Source organism: Triticum aestivum, chromosome 6A (genome assembly GCF_018294505.1).
Source record: "Triticum aestivum cultivar Chinese Spring chromosome 6A, IWGSC CS RefSeq v2.1, whole genome shotgun sequence".
Classification (NCBI taxonomy): Eukaryota; Viridiplantae; Streptophyta; class Magnoliopsida; order Poales; family Poaceae; genus Triticum; species Triticum aestivum.
The window spans coordinates 7,004,228-7,013,989 of NC_057809.1; positions in this window are offsets into that span (position 1 = coordinate 7,004,228).

Consider the following 9,762-nt stretch of genomic DNA (forward strand, 5'->3'; position numbering starts at 1 on the left):
TTTGATTAACTGAACTTAAATTTGTCATGAAACTTAGTACCTGATTAGTATCTTGCTTGTTTATGTTTGATTGTAGATAGATGGCTCGTGTTGTTGTTCCGTTGAATTTTAATGCGTTCCTTGAGAAAGCAAAGTTGAAAGATGATGGTAGCAATTACATGGACTGGGTCCGTAACTTGAGGATTATCCTCATTGCTGCACAGAAGAATTATGTCCTGGAAGCACCGCTGGGTGCCAGGCCTGCTGCAGGAGCAACGCCGGATGTTATGAACGTCTGGCAGAGCAAAGCTGATGACTACTCGATAGTTCAGTGTGCCATGCTTTACGGCTTAGAATCAGGACTTCAACGACGTCTTGAACGTCATGGATCATATGAGATGTTCCAGGAGTTGAAGTTAATATTTCAAGCAAATGCCCGGATTGAGAGATATGAAGTCTCCAATAAGTTCTATAGCTGCAAGATGGAGGAGAACAGTTCTGTCAGTGAGCATATACTCAAAATGTCTGGGTATAATAATCACTTGATTCAATTGGGAGTTAATCTTCCAGATGATTGCGTCATTGACAGAATTCTTCAATCACTGCCACCAAGCTACAAGAGCTTCGTGATGAACTATAATATGCAAGGGATGAACAAGACTATTCCCGAGCTCTTCGCAATGCTGAAAGCTGCGGAGGTACAAATCAAGAAGGAGCCTCAAGTGTTGATGGTCAACAAGACCACTAGTTTCAAGAAAAAGGGCAAAGGGAAGAATAAGGGGAACTTCAAAAAGAACGGCAAGCAAGTTGCTACTCAAGAGAAGAAACCCAAACCTGGACCTAAGCCTGAAACTGAGTGCTTCTATTGCAAGCAGACTGGTCACTGGAAGCGGAACTGCCCCAAGTATTTGGCGGATAAGAAGGATGGCAAGGTGAACAAAGGTATATGTGATATACATGTTATTGATGTGTACCTTACTAATGCTCGCAGTAGCACCTGGGTATTTGATACTGGTTCTGTTGCTAATATTTGCAACTCGAAACAGGGACTACGGATCAAGCGAAGATTGGTTAAGGACGAGGTGATGATGCGCGTGGGAAACGGTTCCAAAGTCGATGTGATCACAGTCGGCACGCTACCTCTACATCTACCTTCGGGATTAGTATTAGACCTAAATAATTGTTATTTGGTGTCAGCGTTAAGCATGACCATTATATCTGGATCTTGTTTGATGCGAGATGGTTATTCATTTAAATCAGAGAATAATGGTTGTTCTATTTATATGAGTAATATCTTTTATGGTCATGCACCCTTGAAGAGTGGTCTATTCTTGTTGAATCTCGATAGTAGTAACACACATATTAATAATGTTGAAGCCAAAAGATGCAGAGTTGATAATGAGAGTGCAACTTATTTGTGGCACTGCCGTTTAGGTCATATCGGTGTAAAGCGCATGAAGAAACTCCATTCTGATGGACTTTTGGAACCACTTGATTATGAATCACTTGGTACTTGCGAACCGTGCCTCATGGGCAAGATGACCAAAAACGCCGTTCTCCGGTACTATGGAGAGAGCAACAGATTTGTTGGAAATCATACATACAGATGTATGTGGTCCAATGAATATAGAGGCTCGTGGCGGATATCGTTATTTTCTCACCTTCACAGATGATTTAAGCACATATGGGTATATCTACTTAATGAAACATAAGTCTGAAACATTTGAAAAGTTCAAGGAATTTCAGAGTGAAGTTGAAAATCATCGTAACAAGAAAATAAAGTTTCTACGATCTGATCGTGGAGGAGAATATTTGAGTTACGAGTTTGGTGTACATTTGAAAAATTGTGGAATAGTTTCGCAACTCACGCCACCCGGAACACCTCAGCGTAATGGTGTGTCCGAACGTCGTCATCGTACTTTACTGGATATGGTGCGATCTATGATGTCTCTTACTGATTTACCGCTATCGTTTTGGGGATACGCTCTAGAGACGGCCGCATTCACGTTAAATAGGGCACCATCAAAATCCGTTGAGACGACGCCTTATGAACTGTGGTTTGGCAAGAAACCAAAGTTGTCGTTTCTGAAAGTTTGGGGCTGCGATGCTTATGTGAAAAAGCTTCAACCTGATAAGCTCGAACCCAAATCGGAGAAATGTGTCTTCATAGGATATCCAAAGGAAACTATTGGATACACCTTCTATCACAGATCCGAAGGCAAGACTTTTGTTGCTAAATTCGGAAACTTTCTGGAGAAGGAGTTTCTCTCGAAAGAAGTGAGTGGGAGAAAAGTAGAACTTGACGAGGTAACTGTACCTGCTCCCTTATTGGAAAGTAATACATCACAAAAAACTGTTTCTGTGACACCTACACCAGTTAGTGAGGAAGTCAATGATAATGATCATGAAACTTCAGAACAAGATACTACTGAACCTCGTAGATCAACCAGAGTAAGATCCACGCCAGAGTGGTACGGTAATCCCGTTCTGGAAGTCATGATGCTAGATCATGATGAACCTACGAACTATGAAGAAGTGATGGTGAGCCCAGATTCCGCAAAATGGCTTGAAGCCATGAAATCTGAGATGGGATCCATGTATGAGAACAAAGTATGGACTTTGGTTGACTTGCCCGATGATCAGCAAGCGATTGAGAATAAATGGATCTTCAAGAAGAAGACTGACGATGACGGTAATGTTACTGTCTACAAAGCTCGACTTGTCACAAAAGGTTTTCGACAAGTTCAAGGGATTGACTACGATGAGACCTTCTCACCCGTAGCGATGCTTAAGTCTGTCCGAATCATGTTAGCAATTGCCGCATTTTATGATTATGAAATTTGGCAGATGGATGTCAAAACTGCATTCCTGAATGGATTTCTAGAAGAAGAGTTGTATATGATGCAACCAGAAGGTTTTGTCGATCCAAAGGGAGCTAACAAAGTATGCAAGCTCCAGCGATCCATTTATGGACTGGTGCAAGCCTCTCGGAGTTGGAATAAACGTTTTGATAGTGTAATCAAAACATTTGGTTTTATACAGACTTTTGGAGAAGCCTGTATTTACAAGAAAGTGAGTGGGAGCTCTGTAGCATTTCTGATATTATATGTGGATGACATATTATTAATTGGAAATGATATAGAATTTCTGGATAGCATAAAGGGATACTTGAATAAGAGTTTTTCAATGAAAGACCTCGGTGAAGCTCCTTACATATTAGGCATTAAGATCTATAGAGATAGATCAAAACGCTTAATTGGACTTTCACAAACAACATACCTTGACAAAATTTTGAAGAAGTTCAAAATGGATCAAGCAAAGAAAGGATTCTTGCTTGTGTTACAAGGTGTGAAATTGAGTAAGACTCAATGCCCGACCACTGCAGAAGATAGAGAGAATATGAAAGATGTTCCCTATGCATCAGCGATAGGATCTATCATGTATGCAATGCTGTGTACCAGACCTGATGTGTGCCTTGCTATAAGTCTAGCAGGGAGGTACCAAAGTAATCCAGGAGTGGATCACTGGACAGCGGTCAATAACATCCTGAAATAGCTGAAAAGGACTAAGGATATGCTTCTCGTATATGGAGGTGACATAGAGCTCGTCGTAAATGGTTACGTTGATGCAAGCTTTGACACTGATCCGGACGATTCTAAATCGCAAACCGGATAAGTGTTTACATTAAACGGTGGAGCTGTCAGTTGGTGCAGTTCTAAACAAAGCGTTGTAGCGGGATCTACATGTGAAGCGGAGTACATAACTGCTTCGGAAGCAGCAAATGAAGAAGTCTGGATGAAGGAGTTCACATCCGATCTAGGTGTCATACCTAGTGCATCGGGTCCAATGAAAATCTTTTGTGACAATACTGGTGCAATTGCCTTGGCAAAGGAATCCAGATTTCACAACAGAACCAAGCACATCAAGAGATGCTTCAATTCCATCCGGGATCTAGTCCAGGTGGCAGACATAGAGATTTGCAAGATACATACGGATCTGAATGTTGCAGATCTGTTGACTAAGCCTCTTCCACGAGCAAAACATGATCAGCACCAAGGCTCCATGGGTGTTAGAATCATTAATGTGTAATCTAGATTATTGACTCTAGTGCAAGTGGGAGACTGAAGGAAATATGCCCTAGAGGCAATAATAAAGTTATTATTTATTTCCTTATATCATGATAAATGTTTATTATTCATGCTAGAATTGTATTAACCAGAAACATAATACATGTGTGAATACATAGACAAACAGAGTGTCACTAGTATGCCTCTACTTGACTAGCTCGTTAATCAAAGATGGTTATGTTTCCTAACCATGAACAAAGTGTTGTTATTTGATTAACGAGGTCACATCTTTAGTTGAATGATCTGATTGACATGACCCATTCCGTTAGCTTAGCACCTGATCGTTTAGTATGTTGCTATTGCTTTCTTCATGACTTATACATGTTCCTATGACTATGAGATTATGCAACTCCCGTTTGCCGGAGGAACACTTTGGGTGCTACCAAACGTCACAACGTAACTGGGTGATTATAAAGGAGCATTACAGGTGTCTCCAAAGGTACATGTTGGGTTGGCGTATTTCGAGATTAGGATTTGTCACTCCGATTGTCGGAGGGGTATCTCTGGGCCCTCTCAGTAATGCACATCACATAAGCCTTGCAAGCATTACGACTAATAGGTTAGTTGTGAGATGATGTATTACGGAACGAGTAAAGAGACTTGCCGGTAACGAGATTAAACTAGGTATTGGAATACCGACGATCGAATCTCGGGCAAGTAACATACCGATGACAAAGGGAACAACATATGTTGTTATGCGGTCTGACCGATAAAGATCTTCGTAGAATATGTAGGAGCCAATATGGGCATCCAGGTCCCGCTATTGGTTATTCCCCGGAGACGTGTCTCGGTCATGTCTACATTGTTCTCGAACCCGTAGGGTCCGCACGCTTAAGGTTACGATGACAGTTATATTATGAGTTTATGCATTTTGATGTACCAAAGGTTGTTCGGAGTCCCGAATGTGATCACGGACATGACGAGGAGTCTCGAAATGGTCGAGACATAAAGATTGATATATTCGTAGCCTATGTTTGGATATTGGAAGTGTTCCGGGTGATATCAGGATTTTACCGGAGTACCAGGAGGTTACCGGACCCCCCCCCCCCCCCCCGGGAGCTATATGGGCCTTAGTGGGCCTTAGTGGAAAAGAGAAGGGGCTGCCCAAGATGGGCTGGGTGCCTCCCTCCCTCCCCTAGTCCTATTAAGACAAGGAGAGGTGGCCGGCCCACCCTCTCTCTTTTCCCCCTCCGCGAATCCTATTCCAACTAGGATTGGGGGGGGGGGGGGAATCCTACTCCCAGAGGGAGTAGGACTCTCCTGGTGCGCCACCCTTGGCCGGCCAGCCTCCCCCCCTCTAGTACTTTATATACGAAGGCAGGGGCACCCCAGAAACACACAAGTTGATCCACGTGATCTATTCCTTAGCCGTGTGCGGTGCCCAGCCACCATAGTCCTCGATAATACTGTAGCGGAGTTTAGGCGAAGCCCTGCTGCTGTAGTGCATCAAGATCGTCACCACGCCGTCGTGCTGACGGAACTCTTCCCCGACACTTTGCTGGATCGGAGTCCGGGGATCGTCATCGAGCTGAACGTGTGCTCGAACTCGGAGGTGCCGTAGTTTCGGTGCTTGATCGGTTGGATCATGAAGACGTACGACTACATCAACCAAACGCTTCCGTTGTCGATCTACTAGGTATGTAGATCACACTCTCCCCTCGCTGCTATGCATCACATGATCTTGCGTGTGCGTAGGAAATTTTTTGAAATTACTACGAAACCCAACACTACTATCCAAGGAGCTGGAAGAGTGCAAAGCCCAACTTGAGGCCGCACTGGCCGCGGCAGGGGAGCCTAAAGAGGCCCCCTCAGGTAATATACACTTCGAAAGATAAGTATTTTGTGAAGCACAACTTTGGTACGAATTCTGACAAATGAAATTGCAGATGGCGCCGGATTCGATCCGGAAAGGCAACACCTCTTACGCCAGCTAAAAGCTGGTGAGATGGTGTTGTTAAAGGTTATGGGGGAGAAGAACGATCTTCGAGATGCCAGCACCAAGCTGGGCGTCAAGCTGAAAGATGTTCGTGCCCAGCCGTCAGACTCCGTGAAGGAGAATCAGCGGCTTCGGCGCGGCATATTTAGTAAGTGCTTGAACGAACCTTTTGAAAGAAAGATCGGCGAGGAAGTCGACTAACAGAGCAATGTCTGTAGGTGTGCTGACAGGTCGTCCTGCAGAGGAGATGCCCGGTTCTACGGGTGACCTTCTTCCCGAGCTGTCACAACTGCTCGATCGAGTTCGGCAGGCGATGCGAGGCGTCGCCCAGGCCATGTGGCCATCCGTCTCCATGCCTGAAGGTCTTGGAGAGCTTGCGGAGAAGCTAAAAGGAGCACGGCGGCGCTTCCGATTGTGGAACATATCAGCCTGCCATCAAGGCGCTAGGGAGGCCTGGGCCATGGTGAAGACGCGGTACGCAAAGGCTGACCCCAACCACATGGCCGAGGTCGGTCCTATAGGGCCCGATGGGAAGGAGATCCCTGTAAGCTTAGTATACGGCCAAGTAGAGTTGGCCGCAAAGTATTCCCAGCAGGACTGTAAATTAGACAGCCTGTTAGATGGTATTGAAGAGGAATACGATCAGTCAAAATGACTATGTAATGTAATTGACATTTATGATGCCTTCTAGCCGGATTGTAGATCGTTTGTCATGGCCAACCTTTTCGCTTCAGCCTCGGGACCTGACGGTCCAGAGTGTGTCCGAATTCCCATGCAGTTATATAAGAACCGGGGAATGCATGGAGACTAGGCGTAGGGGTCATTAGTGCGTGAACAGACAAGTGCCCGACTAGTTATGTTATATTACATGGTTAGTAAGAAACATCTTCCAGGGAGAATAGTTCCATTAGGGGTTCCTTTCCCTAGGAGGCATGCCCTAAAGTGCATGTCCATGCTGCGAAAAGAAACGCAGGAAAAACATCTGGGGGCATATAGATAAAAATAAAAAAGATCATCTTCAATTCACCGACAGAATATTCCCTTAAGAACACTAGCTTTCGGCTTCACCCAGTCTGAGGTACACGTCCGGCTGACCCGGCAGTAACAATCACAGAGGTGCTCCCTTTACCACCTAGCCGAACAATCGGGAACGTAGGGGTAAGCACATGAGCCAGGCAACCCAGCTTGGCCAAAACTTAAGTCATATTGATGCATATAATGGTGAATAAATGGTACATGCGGAAGTGTGACACATGTGTTGGGCATGAATCCCGTATGAATAAGCTTCTGTTTAAAGAAGCCCCCAGGTTTAATGAGCGCGGATGGCGCGTCACTTTATGAGCCTTTAAGGGCTATAAGAGAGAGAAGGAAGAAGAAGAGAAATGCAAGACAGAAAATATATAAAAAATGGACAGAGGAAGGAGACAAACATAGAGTCCGGCGCTTAGGCGTAGAATCTTCGGAGACGGGCTGCATTCCATGGGTTCGGCTCGAGTCGGTTATCTGATGTGTCTCGCAGGCGATACGCTCCACCAGTCAGGACTTGGTCAATTATGAAGGGACCTTCCCACTTGGGCTTGAGTTTGTCCTTTTTCTTGTTCGGTAGTCGTAGAACCAATTCGCCAACATTGTAATTTTTGGCCCATACTTCTCTGCTTTGGTATCTTCGAGCCTGCTGTTGATAGAATGCGGAACAGGCTTTTGCCACATCACGCTCCTCCTCCAATGCGTCTAAGCTGTCTTGCCGATCGAGCTCGGCTTCTCTTTCTTGGTACATGCGCACTCGAGGTGAGTCATGAATTATGTTGCAGGGCAAAACTGCCTCTGCGCCGTACACCATAAAGAATGGGTGTGTATCCGGTGGTGCGATTCGGCGTGGTTCGCAGCCCACAGAGTACGGAGTCGAGCTCCTCTACCCAGTGCGTGTTAGATTCCTTGAGGGACCGCACTAATATGGGTTTAATGCCGCTCATGATAAGACCATTTGCATGCTCGACCTGGCCGTTGGTTTGTGGGTGATAGACGGAAGCATAGTCAACCTTGATACCCATGTTTTTGGACCAGAGTTTTACCTCGTCGGCCGTGAAGTTCGTGTCATTGTTAGTGATGATGCTGTGGGGAACGCCGTAACGGTGTACAACCCCGGATATAAAGTCTATCACAGGTCCGGATTCGGTCGTCTTAACAGGCTTGGCTTCTATCCATTTGGTGAACTTATCCACCATGACCAGTAAGTATTTGTGCTTGTGGGTTCCGCCTTTAAGGGGTCCAACCATGTCAAGCCCCCAGACCGCGAAGGGCCAAGTAATGGGGATAGTTCGGAGGGCGGTGGGTGGCATATGGCTTTGGTTTGCAAAGAGCTGGCAATCGGTGCATTGTTGGACTAAGTCCTGAGCGTCTGCTCGGGCCATCGGACAATAAAAGCCTGTACGGAAGGCCTTGCTTACAAGGGACCGAGCTGCAGCGTGATGACCGCCCAGTCCGGCATGCATTTCAGCCAGGAGGTTCCGCCCTCCTCTTCGGAGATGCACCTTTGAAGGACTCCGGTAGGTAGTGCTTTTCTTATAAAGCTCTCCCTCGTGGACTTTGTAGGCTTTAGATCGCCGCACTATGCAGCGTGCCTCATTTTGGTCCTCGGGGAGTTCCTGCCTGGTGAGGTAGGGGAGGAATGGTTCTGTCCACGGGGCGATGACGACCATTATTACGTGGGTTGAAGGTGTTATTTCATTGGCAGAGCCTCCGATTGTGTCAGAATTTTCGGTGTCGGGCAGTGCGGTTGGGTCTGGGGTGTTATTGTTCGGCTCCCCTTCCCATACTATGGATGGCTTGAACAGCCTTTCCAAGAAGATGTGGGGGGGGGGGGGACTATATCGCATTTTGCGCCGATGCGTGCCAGGACATCTGCCGCCTGATTGTTTTCCCGGGCTATATGTTGAAATTCAAGCCCCTCGAACCGAGCTGACATTTTTAGGATGGTGTTGCGGTAGGCTGCCATTTTTGGATCCTTGGCATCAAAGTCTCCATTTACTTGGGATATTGCGAGGTTCGAGTCCCCACGCACCTCTAGGCGTTGAATACCCATGGATACTGCCATCCAGAGACCATGTAAAAGGGCCTCATATTCGGCTGCGCTGTTGGAGTCCGTGTACATAATCTGGAGTACGTATTGAACCGTGTCTCCTGTGGGGGACGTCAAAACGACGCCAGCCCCCAGTCCGGCCAACATCTTGGAGCCGTCGAAGTGCATGATCCAATTTGAATATGTGCCGTACTCTTTAGGGAGTTCGGCCTCCGTCCATTCTGCGACGAAGTCGGCCAAGACTTGCGACTTGATGGCTCGCCGTGGCTTATAAGTTATGTCGAACGGGAGGAGCTCAATGGCTCATTTTGCAATCCGGCCCATTGCGTCACAGTTGTTTATAATATCATTAAGTGGTACTTCCGAGGCTACTGTTATTGAACACTCTTGAAAGTAGTGTCGTAGCTTCCGGGATACCATGAATACTGCGTACGCGATCTTTTGATAGTGCAGGTACCGTGATTTGCAAGGGGTGAGGACAGTGGACACATAATAGACCGGCTTTTGAAGGGGGAATCTGTGTCCGTCCGCTTCTCGTTCGACGACGAGCACTGCGCTTACAACCTGATGTGTTGCTGCAATGTATAATAGCATTGGTTCGCCAATATTTGGCGCGGCCAGGACTGGGTTTGTTGCGAGTA